At 43.0% G+C, this 23706-nt stretch overlaps 1 protein-coding gene across 4 annotated transcripts in view; it reads right to left on the bottom strand.

Annotated features, from left to right (window-relative positions):
* LOC140202465 (protein mono-ADP-ribosyltransferase PARP11) overlaps positions 1 to 23447 on the bottom strand; it is a 143210-nt gene extending 119763 nt beyond the window's left edge. For 2 of the 4 annotated variants that reach the window (XM_072267328.1, XM_072267331.1), the window contains exons 1-2: positions 23188 to 23276; positions 2099 to 2219 (exon numbers count right to left, since the gene is read on the bottom strand). The gene's annotated coding sequence lies outside the window, so the exon portion shown is untranslated. Of the gene's footprint in view, positions 1 to 2098; positions 2220 to 17197; positions 17222 to 23187 lie in introns of those variants that run through there. The other 2 variants (XM_072267332.1, XM_072267330.1) reach the window with 2 other exon arrangements.
* Positions 23448 to 23706: the final 259 nt, after the last annotated feature.

Genomic DNA, 23706 nt, shown 5'->3' with positions numbered 1-23706 from the left:
AACTATTGCTAACCTGTTTGACTTATTTGCATTTAAATTACTGTATTGCATAGTTACTAATAAATATCATTAGTTAATAGCAATACCGGACTCCAAAGGGTTTTCCATTTCTGCTGGTTCATTAACCCGTCACGGGGTACGTGACACTAGAGAGAAGGTTCTTGGGAAACAGAAAAGATCTGAAGGTAGATAAGTCATCTGGACCAGATGGTGCACACTCCAGAGTTCTGAAAGAGGTGGCTGAAGAGATCATGCAGCATTACTCATCATCTTGCAGGGATCACTAGATTCTTCAATGGTTCCGGAAGAATGGTAAATTGCACTCTTCAAGAAGGGAGAGAGGCAGAAGAAAGGAAACTATAGGCCAGTTAGTCTGACTTCAGTGGTTGGGAAAATGTTGGACTAGATTATCAAGGATGAGAACTCAGGGTTCTTGGAGGCACATGATAAAATAGGCTGAAGTCAGCATGGCTTCCTCAAGGAAAAACCTTGCCTGACAAATCTGTGGGAATTCTTTTGAAGAAATAACAAGCAGGATTAATAAAGGAGAATCGGTTGATGTTGTGTACTTGAATTTTCAGAAGGCCTTTGATATGGTGCCACACCTGAGGCTGCTTGACAAGCTACGGGGCCATGGTATTCACAAGAAAGATTCTAGCATGGATAAAGCTGTGGCTAATTGGCCAGAGACAAAGAGTGAGAATAAAGGGAGCCTTTTCTGACTGGATGTCATTGACTAGTGGTGTTCCACAGGGGTCTATGTTAGGACTGATTCTTTTTACGTCATATGTCAATGATTTGGATGATGGAATTTAAGGCTTTGTTGCAAAGTTTGCAGACAGTATGAAGATACGTGGAGGGACAGGTAGTTTGGAGGAAGTAGAGAAGCTACAGAAGGACCTAATCTGCCTAAGAAATGACAGATGGAATACAGTGTCAGAAAGTGTACAGTCATACACTTTGGTAAAAGAAATGAAAAGGTTCACTACGTTTTGAATAGAGAGAAAATACAAAAAAAACTGAGGCGCAAAGGGATTTGGGAGTCCTTGTGCAAGATTCCCTAAAGGTTAATTGCAGGTTGAGTCTGTGGTGAGGAAAGCAAATGTAATGTGAGCATTCATTTCAAGAGGACTAGAATATAAAAGCAAGGGTGTAATGTTGAGACTTTATAAAGCACTGGTGAAGCCTCACTTAGAGTATTGTGAGCAGGTTTGGGCCCTTTATCTTAATAAGGATGGGCTGAAACTGGAGAGGGTTCAAAGGAGGTTCACAAAAATGATTCCAGGATTGAGAATGGCTTGTCACATGAAGAGTACTTGATGGCTCTGGGCCAGTATTCAATAGAATTCAGAAGAATGAGGGGTGACCTCATTGAAACCTATTGAATGGTGAAAGGCCTTGATAGAGTGGATGTGGAGAGGATGTTTCCTAAGGTGGGAGAGTCTAAGACCAGAGAAGACAGCCTCAGAATAGAGAGCATCCTTATAGAATGGAGATGAAGAGGAATTCCTTTAGCCATAAGGTGGTGAATCTGTGGAATTCTTTGCCACAAGCAGCTGCATAGGCCAAGTCTTTACGTATATTTAAGGCAGAGGTTGATAGATTCTTGACTGGTCAGGGCATGAAGGGATATGGGAAGAAGGCAGGAGATTGGAGCTGAAAGGAAAATTGGATCGGCCTTGTTGAAATGGCTGAGCAAATTCGATGAGCCCATTGACCTAATTCTGCTCCTACATCTTATGGTCTTACAGGAAGTAGGAATATTAGATATAAATATACAATTTGAAATATTTCACATTTATTTACATTAAATATCATTTGTCATTTATCTGCCCACATCTGGATTTTGTTTAGATCTAATTGTACTGACTCTGCTGCTCGAATGTTATCAGCCTGTTACCAGCAAACTTTACTCACTTACTGTATTTGTTATGTGCTTATCCAAATCATTAATGTTGCCGTTTCTTCTTTGTTGTTGGGTTTGAACCCTAAAACTCCCTTCCCAACAGCAATGTGGGCGCACCTTTACCAGAACAATTGCAGCAACCAAAGAATGATAAGAGCATTGGTAAAGCAAAAAGTAGAAAATCAGCCTGACCTGAATGAATGGAATTCACTGTATGCTACTGAAGGGAGTAAGAGTAATAAGTGATGAACTATCTTCCAGTCTTTCTTAATTATTCGGTGAAACCAACGGAGCAGAAGATTTCAAACTGCATCTGTTAAGATAAAAGCACTAGCAATAAAAACTGGAAAGCACATGCCAGTCAGTTCAGTGACATTAGTAGGAAACCTACAAAATTATCTGTTGCTGAGGTAGTTCAGAAACATAGAAACAAAATGCTAAAATGTTAAAAAAATGCCCCACACATCTCCTTTGAACTTTCCCCATCTCACCTTCAATGTATGCCCTGTAGTATTAAGTATTTTTATTCATTCATTTTTACCATTCAGATATGTCCATACATGGCTTCCTCTACTGCCATGATGAGGCTAAACTCAGGTTGGAGGAGCAACACCTCATATACCGTCTAGGTAGACTCCAGCCCCTTGGTATGAGCATAGAATTCTCCAACTTCTGGTAATTCCCTCCCCCTCCCTTCCTCTATCCCTATTTCACTCTGCCCCTCCCCCAGCTGCCTATCAACTCCCTCGTGGTTCCGTCTCCTTCTACTACACATTGTGTTTTCCCTTATTCTTTCTTCACCTTTCCTGCCTATCACCTCCCTGCCTCCCCTCCCCCACCCCTTTATCTTTCCCCTTACTGGTTTTTCACCTGGAACCTACCAGCCTTCTCCTTCCCACCCTCCCCCCACCTTCTTTATAGGGCCTCTGCCCCTTCCCCCTACAGTCCTGACGAAGGGTTCCGGCCCGAAACGTCGACTGATCGTTTCCACGGATGCTGCCCGACCTGCTGAGTTCCTCCAGCATGTTGTGAGTGTTGCTTTGACCCCAGCATCTACAGATTATTTTCTGTGTATTCCACATCTCTCAAAGTTTTATAAACATCTATCAGGTTACAGCTTGTTCACAACCACTGCAGAAAACTGTGTCCACCCTCTCCTTATAGCACGTCACTTCTACCCAGACAGCATTCCGTTGAAACTTTTCTGTATCTTGTCCATCGCTTCACATCCTTCCTATAATGATGTGACCAGACTTGAATGCAATACTCTTCATGCGACCTCAGAGTTCCATCAAGCCAGGGGATTCTTTACTAACAAACTGGGGGAGGAGTATTCCCTATTAGACATGAATTTTGCCCACTATCTCTTGCTTTTTCTACCACTCACATACATTCTCTCTCGGGACTCATGAGATGTTCGGCTTCCAGCTTCCCTCCTGAGGCAAAGGGATTCCCTCTTACTCTTTCTTAAAGAAACACAGAACAAAGAAAAAATACAACCTTTGGAAGGCCACTGCAACAGAGGCAATTCTGGTTGAAGCTGGGAAACAAACAGACACTTGACAGTTGTGGTAAGACTTGCACAGCATCACCATATGACAATAAAACGTAGGAACAGATGATTGGATTGAGTTGTTCTCTGATCTTGGCGATCCATTTGCAAATGTTTTGTCACCATATGAGGAGACATCAATGCGCTGTTCACTTATGGTGTGTCCTCCGAATGCTTAGCCTTTATATAATAGGAGCAGAATTAGGCCATTCGGCCCATTGAGTCTACCTGCCATTCCATCATGGCTGATTTATAAACCTTCTCAACCCTATTCTTCTGTCTTCTCCCCATAACCTTTACGCCCTGACTAATAGACTGATTAGAAAGGCTGGCGCTATTATGGGAGTCAAACTAGACATACTGGAGGCTGTGTTAGAAGAAAGGACCTCTGGAAAATCCTGCAATTCTGGACAATGTTTCTCACCCCCTGAATGCCACCTAGGCCAAACAGCAGACATCCCACCTCTCCCAGAAGTTCCGGGAGTCTCCCGCATATCGATAGTGGCTCCCTGACGCCCGGAAATTATATACAATATCCCGGAAATAGATTTTTTTGAGAGGCAGAAGGACAGCGAGCATCCGGATTGGTCTCTCTTCGTGCTAAGAGTGGTCCCCAACCACCGGGCCACGAGGAAACAATATGATTTGGCGATATGAAACAATGAGCTATTTGCACCTTTCCTCATTCCGTCATGCACTGTTGAACTTGAACACACGCGAGGTCATTACGCACGCGTCATCCATGTCAGCGCGGTAAGAAGATCAACTCCTCGAGCTTGTAAATGACAGTGGGCTGAAAAGTTTGTTTGACATAACATCTCTGCCGGCATTCTGGATCAAAGTCAAGGCTCAATATCCTGAGGTAGCCACGAAAGCGCTGAAAACGTTGCTTCCATTTCCAACATCATATCGCTGCGAAGCAGAGTTTTCTGCAATGAATGCAACGAAAACTAAATTGCGAAATAGACTGAACATAAGGAACCCTCCTAGAGTATCGCTGTCTCCCCTCACCCCTCGATAGGACCATCTTGTTGCAGGAAAACAAGCCCAGAGCTCCCACTGATTCAGCGATATTGGTGCGTTGCAATGATTTTATATGTTCATATGGGGAAAATATGCACTGTGTGTTTAATATCCAGAAGTTACTTAAAATGTTATGATGCTATTGTCTTATCACCTATATTCCGGTCGTGATTAACACCCTCCGCCCCCCCGGGTCGGCCGGTCCGCAAGAATATTGTCAATATTAAACCGGTCTGCGGTGCAAAAGATGTTGGGGACCCCTGCTAAGTGAACCTACCAGTTTTCTCTGTGGGCGGGCTTTACACTCGACCTCAAAGATAATGACAGTGTTGCTCGCTGCGCTGTTTGTAACAGTGACTTTTCTATTGCCCATGGTGGGTTAAAATGTAAAAGACATGTTGAGGTGAGTTTAACAGGTGTCATTACAGCATAGCTAACGTTATTTAAACTAGCTGGCTAGCTGCTAAGGAGCTACGCTATTGATGTCCTACATGATGAGGCCAAACTCCCTGTAGACCTGCTTAAAGTTGTAATAGAATAAACATGATAATATAAGTACATACTTTAATGTCACACTTGCTGCACATACCCAACTTGGTTTACAGATCAGACAAAATCACTAAACAAGGTATTACATACACTCTTGGAGGTCGACGGGGTGGGGGGGGCGGGGGGGGTGGGGATGCTACCTCCCTGAAATGGTGGTGATACCTCCCTGAAATGAGTTTTTGCAGGGTGGGATGTCTGGAACAGAGAAGCAGTTTCAATAATAGATTAGGACAACTGCGCTGCTATATGAGGTCATTCTTACCCTCAGTCACTAGGCTCTATACTGAGTCAATCTATAGCCAAGGAAGTGATCTTGTAATCTTTGACTTGTAAATCTTGTATATCTTACTTTTAAAGTAACTTATTTTTAATATTTCGAACCTCTTCCAATATATGCATATCTGTGCACTTGCAATGCTACTCTAACACTGTAATTTAGAAAACATAGACATAGAAAACATAGAAACCCTACAGAATACAGGCCCTTCAGCCCACAATGCTGTGTCGAACATGTACTTACTTTAGAAATTACCTAGGGTTACCTATAGCCCTCTATTCTTCTAAGCTCCATGTACTTATCCAGGAGTCTCTTAAAAGGCCCTGGATCTGCCTTCATCACAGTCGCCAGCAGCCCATTCCATGCATTCACCATTCTCTGTGTAAAAAACTTACCCCTGACATCTCCTTAAAAGCTCCTTAAAACTGTGCCCTTTCGTGTTAGCCATTTCAGTCCTGGGAAAAAGCCTCTGACTATCCACACAATCAATGCCTCTCATCACCTTATGCACCTCTATCAGGCCACCTCTCATCCTCCGTCGCTCCAAGCAAAAAAGGCCAAGCTCATTCAATCCATTCTCATAAGGCATGCTCCCCAATCCAGGCAACATCCTTGTAAATCTCCTCTGCACCCTTTCTATAGTTTCCACATCCTTCCTGTAGTGAGGTGACCAGAACTGAGCACAGTACTCCAAATGGGGTCTGACCAGGGTCCTATATAACTGTAACATTACCTCTCGGCTCTTAAACTCAATCCCACGGTTGATGAAGGCCAATGCACCGTATGTCTTCTTATCCACAGAATCAACCTGCTCAGCAGCTTTAAGTGTCCTATGGAATCAGACTCCAAGATCCCTCTGATCCTCCACACTGCCAAGAGTCTTACCATTAATACTATATTCTGCCATCATATTTGAGTTACCAAAATGAACCACCTCACACTTACCTAGGTTGAACTCCATCTGCCACTCCTCAGTCCAATTTTGCATCCCATTGATGTCCCGCTGTAACCTCTGACAGCCCTCCACACTATCCACAACAACCCCAACCTTTGTGTCATCAGCAAATTTACTAGCCCATCCCTCCACTTCCTTATCCAGATCATTTATAAAAATCACAGAGTAGGGGTCCCAAAACAGATCCCTGAGGCACACCACTGGTCACCAACCTCCAAGTAGAATAAGACCCATCTACAACCACTCTTTGCCTTCTGTGGGCAAGCCAATTCTGAATCCACAAAGCAAGGTACCCTTGGATCCCATGCCTCCTTACTTTCTCAATAAGCCTTTTGGGATTAATAAAGTATCTATCTAACCAAGAACATATCAGGCTCTGCTTTAAATATACTTGATTTCTTAGCCTCCACTGCCGTTTGTTACAATGAATTCTACAGATTTACTTTACTTTATAGTCGCCAAACAATTGATACTAGAACGTACAATCATCACAGCGATATTTGATTCTGCGCTTCCCGCTCCCTGGATTACAAATATTAAAAATAGCAATAAAATAGTAAATATTAAACATTTAAATTATAAATCATAAAAAGAAAATAGAAAAATGGAAAGTAAGGTAGTGCAAGAAAAACCGAGAGGCAGGTCCGGATATTTGGAGGGTACGGCCCAGATCCGGGTCAGGATCCGTTCAGCAGTCTTATCACAGTTGGAAAGAAGCTGTTCCCAAATCTGGCCGTACGAGTCTTCAAGCTCCTGAGCCTTCTCCCGGAGGGAAGAGGGACGAAAAGTGTGTTGGCTAGGTGGGTCGTGTCCTTGATTATCCTGGCAGCACTGCTCCAACAGCGTGCGGTGTAAAGTGAGTCCAAGGACGGAAGATTGGTTTGTGTGATGTGCTGAGCTGTGTTCACGACCTTCTGCAGCTTCTTCCGGTCTTGGATAGGACAACTTCCATACCAGGTTGTGATGCACCTTAGAAGAACGCTTTCTACGGTGCATCTATAAAAATTAGTGAGGGTTTTAGGGGACGGGTCAAATTTCTTTCGCTTTCTCAGGAAGTAAAAGCGCTGGTGGGCCTTCTTGGCAGTGGACTCTGCTTGGTTGGACCAAGTCAGGTCATTTGTGATATTGACCCCGAGGTACTTAGAGCTTTTGACCTATTCCACTTGCACACCACTGATGTAAATGGGGTCATCCTTTGGCTAAAGAAATTCCTTCTCATCTCAGTTCTAAATGGGTGTCCCTCTACTCTGATGCTGTGCCCTCTGGTCCTAGACTCACCTACTAAAGGAAACATCATCTCCACATCCATTCTGTCTAGGCCTTTCATTTATTTGATGTATTTCGATGACATCACCCCTCATTCTTCTAAACTCCAGCGAGTACAGGCTCACAGTCATCAAACACTCTTCATACATTAACCCTTTTATTCCTGAAATCATTCTCATGAACCTCCTCTGGACACTGCAATGCCAGCACATGTTTTCTTAGATAAGGGGCTCAAAACTGTACCAAGTACAGGCTAGCCAATACCTTAAAGCCTTAACATCACATCCTTTCTCTTATATTGTAGACCTCTCAAAATGAATGCTGCTAACATCGCATTTGCCTTCCTCACCACCGACTCAACCTGCAAGTTAACCTTTAGGGAATCCTTCACAAGGATTCCCAAGTCCTTTTGCACCTCGGATTTTTTAATTTTCTGGCAGTTTAGGAAATAGTCTACACTTTTGTTCCTTTGACCAAAATGCATGACCATACACTTCCCGACACTATTCCAACTGCCATTGTTTTTGCACATTCTCCTAATCTAAGTCTTTCTGCAGCCTGCCTGCTTCTTCAACTCTTACCTGCCTCTCCATCTGTCTCTGTATCATCCACAAACTTGGCCACAAAGCCATCAATATCATTGACATACAATGTAAAAATAAGCAGTCCTAATACCAAACCCTGTGGAACACCACTAATTAGCTGCAGCCAGCTGGAAAAGGCTCCTTTCATTCCCACTCTTTGCCTCCTGCCAATAAGGCAATCCTCTATTTATACTAATGCCTGTCCTGTAATACCATGGGCTCTTAACTTGTTAAGCAGCCTCATGTGCGGCACCTTGTCAAAGGCATTCTGAAAATCCAAGTACATTTTAACCAATTCTCCTTTGTCTATCTTGCTTGTTGTTTCTTAAAAGAATTCCAACATATTTGTCAGGCAAAATTACCCCTTAAGGAAATCATGCTTAATTTGGCCTATTTTATCATGTGCCTCCAAGTATCCTGATACCTAATCCTTAACAATCAACTCCAACATCTTTCCAACCACTGAGGTCAGACTAACTGGCCCATAGTTTCCTTTCTTCTGCCCCTCTCCCTTCTCTCTCTTCTTGAAGAGCAGAGTAACATTTGCAATTTACCACCCTCCAGAACCATGCCAGAATCTATTGATTCTTGAAAGATGATTACTGAAGCCTCACATTCTCTTCAGCCATCTCTTTCAGAACCCTGGGATGTAGTCCATCTGGTCCAGGTGACTTATTTACCTTCAGATCTTTCTGCTTCCTAAGCACCTTTTCCTTAGTAATAGTCACATCTACCCCCTGACATTCCTGAACTTCTGGCAAACTGCTAGTGTCTTCCACAATGAAGAGTGATGCAAAATACTTATTCAGTTTATCCGCCCTTTCCTTATTCCCCAGTGCTACCCATACAGTGTCATTTTTCAGCAGTCCGATATCTACTTTCTTCTCTTTTACTCTTTACATATCTGGAAAAAAACTTTGGGTATCCTCTTTGATATTATTGGCTAGTTTACCTCCATATTTCCTCTTTTCTCTCCTTACGGCCTTTTTAGTTGCCTTCTAAAAGCTTCCTGCCCCTCTAACTTCCCACTATTTTTTGCTCAATTATATGCCTTCTCTTTAGCTTTTATGTTGTTTTTGACTTCCCTTGTCAGCCACAGTTACATCCTCCTGCCTTTAGGATACTACTACTTCTTAGGGATGTATCTTGTGTCAAGTGAAGTTTATTGTCATTTAACTACTTACACGTATATAATGTATATAGAAAAGAGATGTTTCTTCGCACCAAGGTATAAAGCACATAACACGATAACTTACGAAGATAAGATGAAACCACATGAATCACAAAAATCACAAACTAAAGTACATTAATATTAAATATTGTAAGGTACGGAACAGATTAACCAGTGACACTTCAAATAGATGTGGCCGGGAGTTCAGAAGCCTAATGGTTTAGGGGAGAAACTGTTTCTCATCCTGACCGTTCTTGTTATTAATCCATCGCAGAAAGTCAAAGAGGATGCTGGATGGATGGGCGGGATCCTTAATAACATTAAGGGCCTGTGCCTTCTGAATTTCTCTCACAAACTCCAGCCACTGCAGTTCTACTGTCATACCTACTAATGTCCTTTCCAACAAATTTTGGCCAGCTTCTCTCTCATGCCTCTATAATTCCCTTTACTCCATAGTAATACTGACACATTTCACTTTAGTTTCTCCCTCTCAAATTACATTCAGGGTGAACTGCATCCTAAGGGATTCTTTACCATAAGCCCCCAATCAAATCTGGTTGATAAAACAGAACCCAATCCAGAATAGCCTCTCCCCTAGTGCCACAGGCAGCTGTGGAGGCCAAGTCTTTATGTATATTTAAGGCAGAGGTTGATAGAGTCTTGATTGGTCAGGGAATGAAGGGATGCAGGGAGAAAACAGGAGAATGGGGCTGAAAGGAAAATTGGATCAGCCATGATGAAATGGCAGAGCAGACTCAATGGACCAAATGGCCTAATTCAGCTCCTATAACTTACTGTCTCATAGTGGGCTCAACTACAAGCTGCTCTAAAAAAAACACATCAGAGGCATTCAACAAATTCTCTCTTGGGATCTAGCACCAACCTGATTTTTCCAACCTTTCTGCATACTGAAATCCCCCACGACTACCGCAACATTGCCCTTTTGACATGCGTCTTGAATCGCCTATTCTAATTTGTTGCTCAGATCCTGGAACTGTTTGGGGGCCTGTATACAACTCCCATCAGGGTCTTTTCACACTCGCAGTTCCTTAACTCTACACATAACGATTCCACATCTGATCCTATGTCACCTCTTTCTAAGGATTTGACTTCCCCCCCGCCAACAGAGTCACAGTACCCCACGTCTATCTGCCTGTCCTTTCCATACAATGTGTATCCTTGGATTTTAAACTCCCAACTATGATATTCTTTCAACTATGACTGTGGTGCCCAGAACATCTAACTGCACTACAAGATGATCTACCTTATTTCATATACTGCATGCATTCAAACATAAAACCTTCAGCCCTGTATTCGTCGCCCTTTTCAATTTTGTTCCTCATGTTACGCTGCCACTCATCACGCTAATTTTCCCTAATGTCTGCCTGCCCTTCCTGACAGTCTCATTGCACACTCTATATACAGACAGAGTCAAAGAGAAGTACAGTTCAGAAACAAGCCCTTTGGCCCATCTAGCCCATGAGGAAACCATTTAACCTTCCTACTCTCACTGACCTGCAACTGGACCATTGCCCTCCATTCCCCTACCATCCATATACCTATCCAAACTTCTCTTAAATGTTGAAATAAGCTCGCATGCACCACGTGCTGGCAGCTCATTCCACACTCTCACAATGCTCTGAGTGAAGAAATTTCCCCTTAAAACTTTCCAACTTTCACCTTCAATGCACGACCTCTGGTTTTAGTCCCACCCAACTTCACTGGAAAAAGCCTGCCTATGTTTACCCTACCTATACCACCTTAAAATTTTGTATACCTCTATCAAGTCTCCTCTCAATCTTCTACGTTCTAAGGAACACAGTCCTAAACTATTCAGTCTTATGACTCAGGTCCTCCAGACCCAGCAACATTCTTGTAATTTTTTTCTGTACTCTTTCAACCTTCTTTACATCTTTTCTGTAGATAGGTGACCAAAACTGCACAGATGCTCCAAATTAGGCCTCACCAACATCTTGTACAACTTCAACATAACATCCCATCTCCTGCACTCAATACATTGATTTATGAAGGCCAATGTGCCAAAAGCTTTTATTATGACCCTAGCAGGTCGGGCAGCATCCGTGGAAAAGATCAGTCGACGTTTCGGGCTGGAACCCTGATAGGGCCTCTGCCCTTTTCCCTCTACAGTCCTGACGAAGGGTTCCGGACCGAAACGTCGACTGATCTTTTCCACGGATGCTGCCCGACCTGCTGAGTTCCTCCAGCGTGTTGTGAGTGTTGCTTTGACCCCAGCATCTGCAGATTATTTTGTGATTATGACCCTATCTACCTGTGATGCCACTTTCAATGAATTATGAACTTGTATTCTCAGATCCTTTTGTTCTACCACAGTCCTCAATTCACTGTGTAATACCTACCCTGGCTGGTCCTACAGAAGAGCAACACCTCGCACTTGTCTGTATTAAATTCCATCTGCCATTTTACAGCCCATTTTTCCAGCTGATGCAGAACCCTCTGCAAACCATGACAGCCTTCCTCACTGTCCACTGTACCGGCAACTTTGGTGTCATCTGTAAGTTTGCTGATCCAGTTATTCACATTGTCATCTATATTAGTGATTTGGATAATAAACACCAAAGGACCCAGCATCAATCCCTGCAGCACACCACTAGTCACAGACCTCCAGTCAGAGAGGCAACCATCTAGTACTACTCTCTGGCTTCTCCCATAAAGCCAACGTCTATCCAGTTTACTACCTCATCTTGAATGCCAAGCAACTGAACCTTTTTGACCAACCTCCCATGCAGGACCTTTTCAAATGCCTTGCTAAAGTCCACTGAGACAATATCCCCTGCCTTGCCTTCATCCACTTCCCTGGTAACTTCCTCAAAAAACTCTATAAAAGATTGGTTAGACATGACCTGCCACGCATGAAACCATGTTGACTATCTTTAATCAGTCCATGTCTATCCAAGTACTTATTTATCTGGTCCCTTAGAATACCTCCTGATAACTTTCCCACAACTGATATCAGACTCACTGGCCTATAATTTCCTGGTTTCTGTTTAGAGCCTTTTTTTAAACAGTGGAACAACATTGGTTATCCTCCAATCCTCTGGTACTTCTCCTGTCACCAAGGATGTTCTAAATATCTCTGCTAGGGCCCTGGAAATTTCTGCACTTGCCTCCCATAGGGTCCGAGGGAAAACCTTGTCAGTCCCTGGGGACTTATCCACCCTGAATTGCCTCAGGATAGCAAACACCTCCTCCTCTGTAATCTGTACAGTGTCCATGAAATTGATGCCACTTTGTCTCACTTCTACAGACTTTGTGCCCGTCTCCTAAGCAAATAACATATTTATTTAAGATCTCTCCCATCTCTCTTGGTTCCATACATGAATTACCATTCTGGTTTTCCAGAGGACCAATTTTGATCTTTGTAATCCTTTTGCTCGTAACATATCTATAGAATCCCTTAGGATTCTTCTTCACCTTGTCCACAAGAGCAACTTCATGGCTTGTTTTAGCCCTCCTGATTTCTTTGTGTTCTCTTGCATTTCTTGAACTCCATATGTACTTGCCCATACCTGCTATGCATCTCCTTTTTTCTCTTAACCAGAGCCTCAATCTCTCTTGAAAACTAAGGTTCCCTACACTTGTTATCTTTACCTTTTATGCTGACAGCCACATAAAAGCTTTGTAATCTCAAAATTTCACTTTTCAAGGCCTCCCACCTACCAAGTGCACCTTTGCCAGAAAACAGCCCACCTCAATCCACTTTTGCCAGATCATTTCTGCAATACCAAAATTGGTCTTAATCCACTTTAAAATTTCAACTCATGGACTCATTCCCTAATAGCAGATCCAGTATCACATACTCTCTTGTTGGGACTTCCACATACAGATGAAGGAAACTTTCTTGAACACATTTGACAAACTCTATCCCATCTAGTCCTTTTACAGTATAATCCAGTCAATACGAGGAAAGTTAAAATCACCCATTATAACAGCCTTGTGTTTTTTGCAACAGTCTGCGATCTCCTTACAAATTAGTTCCTCTAAATTCCGAAGATTGTTGGGTGGTCTATAATATAGCCCGTTAATGTAGTCATGCCTCTTTTATTAAGACCATAACAATATATGAGTGGAATTAGGCCATTTGGCCGATTGAGTCTGCTCTGCCATTTCATCATGACAGGTAGGAGGTACCGAAGCCTGAAGGCACACAGTCAGCGATTCAGGAACACCTTCTTCCCTTCTGCCATCCAATTCCTAAGTGGACAATGAAGCTTTGGACACTACCCTTTTTTAAAAAAAAATGTACAGTATTGTTTTTTGCCCATTTTAAAAAATCTATTCAATACATGTCTACAATTTATTATGTTTTATTTTATTTTTTTTTCTCTCTCTCTCTGCTAGATTATGTATTGCATTGAACTGCTACTGCTAAGTTAAGAAATTTCACGTCACATGCCGGTGATAATAAACCTGATTCATTTTTCCTCTCAGCACCAATCTCTTGCCTCCCCACCCCGACTCCACGTATCTCTTCATGCCCTGACCAATCAATAATCTATCAACCTCTGCCTTAAATATACACAAAGACTTCACCTCCACAGCTGCTAGATGCAACGAATTCCACAGATTCACCACTCCCTGGCTAAAGAAATTCCTCATCAATTCCATTCTAAAAGGACACTCCTTCTATTTTGAGGCCATATCCTCTGGTCTTATACACTCCCAAAATAGGAAACATCCTCTCCACGTCCACTCTATCAAGGTCTTTCACCATGCAATCGGGAGACTGAGGTCCTTTAACATCTGTCGAACAATGCTGAGGATGTTCTACAAGTCTGTGGTGGCCAGTGGTATCATGTTTGCTGTTGAGTGCTGGGGCAGCAGGCTGAGGGTAGCAGACACAAACAGAATCAACAAACTCATTCGTAAGGCCAGTGATGTTGTGGGGATGGAACTGGACTCTCTCACGGTGGTGTCTGAAAAGAGGATGCTGTCCAAGTTGCATGCCATCTTGGACAATGTCTCCCATCCACTACATAATGTACTGATTGGGTACAGGAGTACATTCAGCCAGAGACTCATTCCACCGAGATGCAACACAGAGCGTCATAGGAAGTCATTCCTGCCTGCGGCCATCAAACTTTACAACTCCTCCCTTGGAGGGTCAAACACCCTGAGCCGATAGGCTGGTCCTGGACTTATTTCCTGGAATAATTTACATATTATTATTTAATTATTTATGGTTTTATTACTGTTTACTTATTATGGTGCAACTGTAACGAAAACCAATTTTCCCCAGGATCAATAAAGTATGACTATGACTATCATTCTTCTGAATTCCTGTGAGTACAGCCACAGAGCCATTAAATGATCTTCATATGACAAGCTGTTTAATCATTTTTGTGAACCTCATTTGAACCCTCCCAGTTTCAACATATCCTTTCCAAGATAAGAGGCCCAAATCTGCACACAAAACTCCGAGTGAGGCTTCACCACTGTTTTATAAAGTCTTAACATTACATCCTTGCTTTTACAATCTATTCTAGTCCTCTTGAAATGAATGCTAACACTGCATTTGCTTCCTCACCACAGACTCAACCTGCAAATTAACCATTACGGAATCCTGCACAAGGGCTCCCAAATCCCTTTGCCCTTCAGGTTTTTGTATTTTCTCGCCATTTAGAAAATAGTCAACTCTTTCACTTCTTCTACAAAGTGCATGACCATACACTTCCCAATACTGTTTTCCATCTGTCACTTCTTGGCCATTCTCCTAATCTGTCTAAATCCTTCTGTAGCCTCCCCATTTCCTCAAAACTACCTGTCCCTCCACCTATCTTTGTATCGTCTGCAAACTTTGCAACAAAGCCATTAATTTCATCATCCAAATCATTGACATATAACGTGAAAAAAAAGGCCCCAACGCAGAGCCCTGTGGAACACCACTAGTCAATGGCATCCAGTCAGAAAAGGCTCCCTTTATTCCCACTCTTTACCTCCTGCCAATCAACCATGCTAGAATCTTTGCTGTAATACCATGAGCTCATAGTTTGTTAAGCAGCCTCATGTGTGGCACTTTGTCAAGGGCCTTCTGAAAATCCAAATATACATCAACTGATACTCCTTTGTCTATCCTGCTTGTTATTTCTTCAAATAATTCCAACAGATTTGTCAAGCAAGATTATCTCTCGACTATGGCTTATTTTATCATATTTTAATCAAGTACCATGAAACAACATTCTTAACAATCAACTCCAACATCTCACCAACCACTGAGATCATACGAACTGGTCTATAATTTATTTTCTTCTGCCTGCCTCCCTTCTTGAAGAGGGGAGTGACATTTTACAATTTTCTAGTCTTCTGGAGTCATTCCAGAATCTAGTGATTCTTGAAAGATCATTACTAATGACTCCACAATCTCCTTATCTATCTTTTTCAGAACTCTGTGGTATACACTATCTGGTCTAGGTGACTCATCTACCTTCAGACGTTGCAGTTTCCTCAAGAACCTTCTCTCTACTGATGGTAACTTCACACACTTCATGACTCCCAACACCTGGAACTTTCACCATGCTGTTAGTGTCTTCCACAGTGAAGACTGATGCAAAATATTTACTCAGTTCATCCACCATTTCCTTATTCCCCACTACTACCTCTCCAGCATCATTTTCCAGTGGTCCGATAGCCACTCTCTCCTCTCTTTTACACTTTATGTATCTGAATAAACTTTTGGTATCCTCTTTAATATTATTGGCTAGCTTACTTTCGTATTCCATCTTTACCTTCTTAATGACAGGTTAAGTTGCCTTCTGTTGGTATTTAAAAGCTTCCCAATCCTCTAACTTCCCACTAATTTTTGCTCGGTTATATGCCCACTATTTGGCTTTTATATTGGCTTTGACTTCTATTGTTACTATGGTTGTGTCATCTTTGGAATACTACTTCTTCTTTGGGACATATATCTTGCGCCTTCCGAACTGCTTCCAGAAATTTCAGCCATTGCTGCTCTGCCGTCATCCCTGCCAGTGTTCTTTTCCATTCAATTCTGGGCAACCACATACAGTACAACACTGTCCCTGGAGCTATTCTCACTGTACTATGCACTAATAGATGAGGAATGAACAAACAAAAACAATGAGAGAATAACTGACAAGACAATCTACCTCCCTAAACCTGATTTCGCCCAAGCCTGATGAGCCAAAACCACTCTAAAGTCTGACACACTCCAAATGAATGGCTGATCAAAGAATGCCCGCTCCACTTGCACTTAAATTGTTCTCACTGACACTTTCTAATGAATCTCTCTTGCTGATTGATCACTCCTCAACTCAGAAAAACTGCCGTGAAACTCTGACTGAGCACATTAATGACATTTACCGACTAGTAACGCCACCCCTCCTTCTTTAATCCCTCCCACTGTGTCACATTAAAAAACAACAGAACCCCAGAAGACTGACCTGCCAGACCCACCCCCACCCCCTGCAACCGTCTCACTAATGGCTACAATGTCATAATTGTTGATCCATACCCTGAGATCATCCCCCTTTCCTAAGATACTTCTTGCATTGAAATATACTTGGGTCAGAATACTAGTCACTCCATGCTCAACCATTTGATTTCTGACTTTGTCTGAGGTCTTAGAAACATCTGCCTCCACAACCTCTCCACTAACTGTCCTGGCACTCTAGTTCCTATTACCCCTGCAATTCTAGTTGCATACCTACTGCCCATTCTCACCCCTATCACTCTGGTTGCCATCCTCCTGCCAAATTAGTTTAAACTCTCCTCAAAAACTCTAGCAATCCTGCCTGCAAGGATATTGGTACCTGTCAGATTCAGGTGTAACCCATGCCGTCCAACTGGCAGTGTTCATGGACACCTTCAATTTCTGTGCTGAGCCTCCTACCTGCTTCAAGATTGCATTAATTTTACCTGTACTGAAGAAAGCAGTGTGAGCTGCCTTTATGACTACTGTCTGGTAGTGCTTATATTCATTCTAATAAAATGCTTCAAGAGTTGGTCATGGGTAGAATCAATTCCTGCCTCAATAAGGACTTGACATATTCCAATTCATCTATCTCCACAATAGCTTTACAGCAGATGCAAACACTCTGGCTCAGGAAGAGGCAATGTATCAGGAAGGCAGCATCTGTCATCTGGATCCCCACCATCCAGGCCATGCCCACTTCGTGATGCCATAATTGGGGAGGTGATACAGAAGGCTGAAGGCCCACGCTTCATGGTTCAGCAACAGCTACTTGCTCAGTGGCATCAAGTCTTGAAATCTGTAAAACATTAACGTCACCTCAGACTATTTTTTTTCTCATTTTTAAACTTGCACCAGTGTGGTATGTTTATTTTGGTGCTTATTTTGTGCACGTGTATGATTTATGAGGCATAATTAATGTTAATTTAAAAATTGTTAGTTTAGGTCTGTCTTTATCTTGTTAGGTACTGTACTGCTACTGCAAAAAGAAAACTAATTTCATGGCATTTGTGTCCTGTATGTGTATGCCTATGACAACAATAAACTTAAACATGGATGAGTACAGACATTCACACCTGCCCCCATAGGTTTTCATTTTATTGTCTTTAAACATTGAATCACAGTGGATTTAATTTGGCTTTTTTTGACACTAATCAACAGAAAAAGACCACTTTGTGTCAAAGTGAAAGCAGATGTCTTCAAAGTAATTTAAATTAATTACGAATATAAAACACCAAATAATTGATTGCGCAAGTATTCATCCCCTTTAATCTGACACACAAAATCGTCACTGGTGCAGCCAACCGGTTTTCGAAGTCACATAATTAGTTAAATGGATATCAGTATGTGCAGTCAAGGTGTTTCAATTGATTGTAGTGTTAGGTCAGCCAGTTGATGGTTCTCCACAGCCTGGGGGAATGGTTTCTTGTACAAGAACAGGTTAGTAATGAATATATATATATGTGTGGAAATATATGAAAACCAAGCTTCTTCAAGTCTAGGGGTAAATAGATTGTCTTATGAAGATGAGTAAAGTTCTGTTCAGTTCGTGGTATTGAGTTGAATAGTGATGAAGAGAGAGAGATATTTAATTCTTCAGGTTAATTAGTGCAAGATGTTTGTAATCCAAAGGCGAATGTTGTGAGAAGGCAATTATGTCGATATTCCACAGATTCCATGACAGCAATACAGAAATACAATAGTGGTAGGTTTTATCTCTGAAGTTGTTCCACTCCACACACGAAGTATCACTGACAGTGATCTTCAACGAATATCCTTTCAACACAAGTGGTACCACACCTGACTTCAGCTACGAGTCATCCCAAAGTGGTGGCCACAGGATACTCCAACAGAATCCACGTAGGGCTTATCACCAACAGTAGTCTATCACTAAGGGGACCCGCTTCAAGTGGTAAAACTACCAACCCAGGCAAGGATTATCACACACAGGTAGTTTCCACACAAGGTTACCCCAAACACACAACTGTGATAGCCACTTATCCAGTTCCATGACATACAAAATAACTCCAACAGTGATTTGCCACAGAGGTGCCTTTCTCCAGTGAACTACCACACCCAAACAAGGGTAACACACAAGTGGTATTCACAAGGTACTCCCCTCACCAGAGAACCCACTCTTGTGGATTAACTATGTGACAATCACACCTTTGTATTCAAATGGAATCAAACTCACCCTTACGGGCTACTTAGAGAGTCCAAGCAGTGACCTCTTTGTCACTAGGTTTCTTCTGTTTCAAACCTTCTCTCCTCTCTTCTCTTCCTTTAAAGTCACCGAATGTGACCACAACAAAAGGGGACCATTCTTCTGTGGTGGAATTATCAACCCAGGCGCGGGTTGGACACACGAATAACTCCCCACTGGTCACACCTTCTCCACATCACGAGAGCCACTGATCGACTCTCTTTGACCGATCCTCCAAAAACCCATCTTTCTGCGGGCACAACAAAGCTCATTCAGTGTCCAAAACCATGTGTCTGTCCGTTTATCATTTGACCTATTCAGCCGAATACTAGCTGTCCGTCAAACAGCTCCTCCCTTCTCGTTCCCTGCAAATTCATTCCAGTTGCAGAAAGCTTGTGTTTAATAATTGTAATAAATTTAGACCAAGTTGAAGAAATTTGTTTTCATTTTGCCACAAAATAGACTTTTCTGTTGATCAGGGTCAAAAAAGCCAAATTAAATCCACTATGATTCAACATTGTAAAACATGAAAACTTCCAAGAGGAGTGAATTCTTTTTATAGGCACTGTAGAACAGGACCTCGCACAGACAAATTAACTCTCCTCTGCCTGCATATAACTCGACCCCTCCATTCTCTGCACATTCACATGTGTAAAAGCCTCTTTAATAATACTTTTGTTCCTGCTTCCTTCTCTACACCTGTAGCTCATTCAAGGCAGCCACCATTTTGTGTTTTTTTTTAAAAAAAACCTTGCCCCACGCACTCTCTTCTAAACTTTCCCTTTCTGACATAGGGCACTCGCGCCCTCACACCGACATTTCAAATCAATCCTTGCTAGACCTCTCATAACCAGCCTCTGTTGCCCCAGACAAAATTACTCGGGTTTGTTGAGCCTCTCCTTATCGGTCATACTTTCTCATCTATGGCAGCATCTTGGTAAGCCTTTTTTGTACCCTTTCCAACGCTTCACATTCTTCCTATAATTTTAGGCAGCTAGAATTTTAAACAAGAGTGGCCTAATCCAAGTTTTATATATCTGCAACATGACTTCCTGATTTTTGTGCTCAGTTGCATTCTTTACTACCCTATCCACTTCCAGTGAGCTATGGACCTGGACCCCAGGACCCCTCTGCACATCAATTTTCTTAAGGGTCCCTCCATGAATTATACATTTTCCCTTTACATTTGCAACACCCCATACTTGCTTACATTAAACTCCAGCTGCCATTTCTCTGTCCATCTCTGTAACTGTTCTATATCCTACAGAATCAATTGAGAGCCCTCTATACTAACCACATCTCACCAAGGTTTGTACTGCGGATAACCTACTTACTGGCACGCAAGCGCCATTAATAGAGGCAGCGCCTCTAATTTCTTCAAAGTTTGTGAAGATTCAGCATGTTATCTAAAACTTCAACAAACTTCTATAGATGCTCAATGTAGAGTATACTGACTGGTTGCATCTTGGCCTGGTATGGAAACACCAATACAGGTGTCCCCCACTTTTCGAATGTTCGCTTTATGAAACCTCACTGTTATGAAAGACCTACATTAGTACCCTGTTTTCGCTAACAGAAGGTGTTTTCACTGTTATGAAAAAAGCAGTGCGCGATAAAAGGCAGCGCCCGCCCCGAACAGTCGCTCTCCCCCAGATTCAGAATTGCATTCTCACCGGCATTGCTTAAACACGTGCCTGTGAGCAGCCGTTTGCAAGGTGAGTTCTATGGTATCGGAAAAGCCTAAAAGAGCTCGTAAGGGTGTTATACTTAGCGTAAAACTAGACACAATTAAGCGTTTTGATCGTGGTGAATGAAGTAAGGACTAAGTGAGTTTGGTTTGTGGAAGCTGACGAAGATGATGTTGAAGAGATTTTGGCACCCCATGACCAAGAACTGATAGATGAAGAGCTGATGCAATTGGAAGAGGAAAGGATAACAATCCAAACCGAATGAGTAATGATAAAGTACGACTTTAATTTTGAAAGGGTACGTCGGTTTAGCGGATATTTGCAGGATGGTTTGAGTGCTTACAAAGAACTGTATGATAGAAAAATGCACGAGGCTCAGCAGTCAAGCAAGCCTTCCACACCAGCCACAGCAGACAATGAATCTCGACCTTCGACACCGAGGCAGGCAGTCATAGGAAAAGATGAGCTGCCTGCTCTAATGGAAACAGATGAGAATGAGATGACACCCCAGTGTCCCACCACCCCAATCCCCAGGCCGCGGACAGATACTGATTCACGGAGAATGCAGCGGTACCTGGGAGACACACAGCACATCTTTAAGAAAACAGCCGAAATAAACATGCTAATTAATTAGGTGCCGCCCGACACGTAATTGTCGGCCCAGATCAAAGGCGATGCAATCGGCAATCAGCACTGATCTGGGCCGACAATTACGTGCCACCCTAAAAATTAGCATGTTTATTTCGGCTTTTTTCTTAAAGATGTGCTGTGTGCCTCCCGGCTACCGCTGCATGCTTCGCGGATCGGTATCTGTTCGCTGCCTGGAGGGTGGGGGCCACTGCGCCACCCAAACTCTGACGACTCAGTCTTACACTCCACCATCAGTGTGCTCCGCACTTTCCCAATCCCGGTAAGTGATACTACACTGTACATACATTATTTCTACTTTATATCGGCTATGTATTTTTACGTGTTACTTGGTATGATTTGGCAGCTTCATAGCTTAAAGGTTACTGGAGAGCACTTGCGCTGTGTTTTTGCCGACGGCACTTGCGTGAGATTTTCACTACGGAGAACAGTTCAGGCAATGATTGTGGAAAAGTATTTCTACTTTATATAAACTGTGTATTTATCATCTCATTCCTGCTTTTACTATATGTTACTGTTATTTTAGGTTTTATGTGTTATTTGGCATGATTTGATAGGTTATTTTTGGGTCTGCGAACGCTCACAAAATTTTCCCATATAAATAAATGGTAATTGCTTCTTCACTTTACGACATTAAGGCTTACGGACCGTTTCATAGGAACGCTCTACCTTCGGATGGCGGGGGAAACCTGTATCCTTGAATGTTCCTACATGGAGCATCCAAAACCAAGGTGCCCAACCATCCCGGCCGTGCTGTCTTCTTGCTGCTGCCATCAAGGAGGAGGTACAGGAGCCTCAGGACCCACACCTCAAAATTCAGGAACAGTTATTACCCTGCAACCATCAGGCTCTTGAACCAATGGGGATAACTTCATTCACCACAACAATGAACTGTACCCACAATCTATAGACTCTATATCTTATGTTCTCACTATCTATTACATATTTATTATTACTTTTTTCTTTTTTGCTTTTTTCAGTTTGTCTTTTGCACATTGGTTGTTTGTCCATCTTGTAACAGTTTTTCAGTGATTCAATTGTGTTTCCTGTGAATGCCTACAAGAAAATGAATCACAGGGCATTGCTTCCTACAAAGTGAAACCCAACATCATGAATGATATTGATACTCCACTCCCAGACAAGCTCAAATGCCTTTTCTGTTCGCTTTGAAAGTGAGAATAAAACTGCAGCTATGACGATCCCTGCAGCACCTGGTGACCCAGTGATCTCTGTCTTGGAGGCCTACTTTAGACTGTCTTTCAAGAGGATAAACTCTTGCAAGGTGACAGGCCCTGATTGAGTACCTGGTAGGGCTCTGAAAACCTGTGCCAACCAACTGACAGGGGTGTTCAAAGACTCAGAATTACTCAGCTCCATCATGGGCACTAGCCTCTGTAGTATCCAGATCATCTTCATGAAGCGCTGCCTCACAAAGGTGTCGTCCATCATTAAGGGCCTCTACCACCCTGACATGTCCTTATATTGCTACCATCAGGAAGGAGGTACAGAGTCTGAAGGCACACACTCAACGATCAGGAACAGCTTTTTCTGAATGAACGTTGAACTCATGAACACTACCTCACTACTTAATTTAACTATTTTATATATGATATTTTTATTATCATATTGCATTGGACTGCGGCCGCAAAGTTAACAAATTTCACGATATATACCAGCGATATTAAACCTTATTCTGTATATGGACTTTGATAATAAATTTACTTTGAGCTAATCCGTCAATCTACATTAAGACCAGCCTACCAGAAGTGGAAAATGGTTAACAACACACTTTATCGAAAGGTGACGCTAGCCTGCGGCGGAGGAGCCCTCTATTTTGGGATTCCGCCACCTCCCACTCGCTCTCTGAGGCGGACATTTAGCTGCCCTCTCTCCTTACCTGTGACACTCCCACTGCACTGACGGCTCTGCAAACCATGATGGGCCTCTCTGCCGGCTTCTTCCCCCGGCACCAGCCGAAGCCGGGTCCCGATCCGCCCCTGGCGATGGGCAACAGCTCGGAGCAGGAAACAGTAACTAGTCGCGGAACCAGGAAGCTGGGGCCAGGGCTTCACCTCCCAGGCCGAGGCCGTAGTCGCGGTCGCTGCGGGAGCGCCGGTTGCTGAGCGACGCTCAGGCCCGGTTGCCGGGTGACGCTCCGATTGTTGGAGGACCACTCACTCAAGCCACCCAGCCGTCATCGGGCAGCTTCTCCACAGCGAAACACATTCAGAACCGCCTCATAAACTCTGCCAGGCGATAGGTCCAGTTCTCAGCACACAAAGCTCGCCCATTCCACAGACCCCGCCCCTTAATGCCACGCCCCTTCCACTGGCCCCACCCCCACAGGTCCCGCCCCTTCCACACCTCCGTCCCGATCATAGGCCCCGCCCCTTCCACAAGCCCCACCCATAAAACC

Source organism: Mobula birostris, chromosome 9, assembly GCF_030028105.1.
Source record: "Mobula birostris isolate sMobBir1 chromosome 9, sMobBir1.hap1, whole genome shotgun sequence".
Taxonomy (NCBI): Eukaryota; Metazoa; Chordata; class Chondrichthyes; order Myliobatiformes; family Myliobatidae; genus Mobula; species Mobula birostris.
The sequence above is the reverse complement of the archived record's forward strand: the minus strand, read 5'-3'. Positions and strand labels throughout refer to the sequence as shown.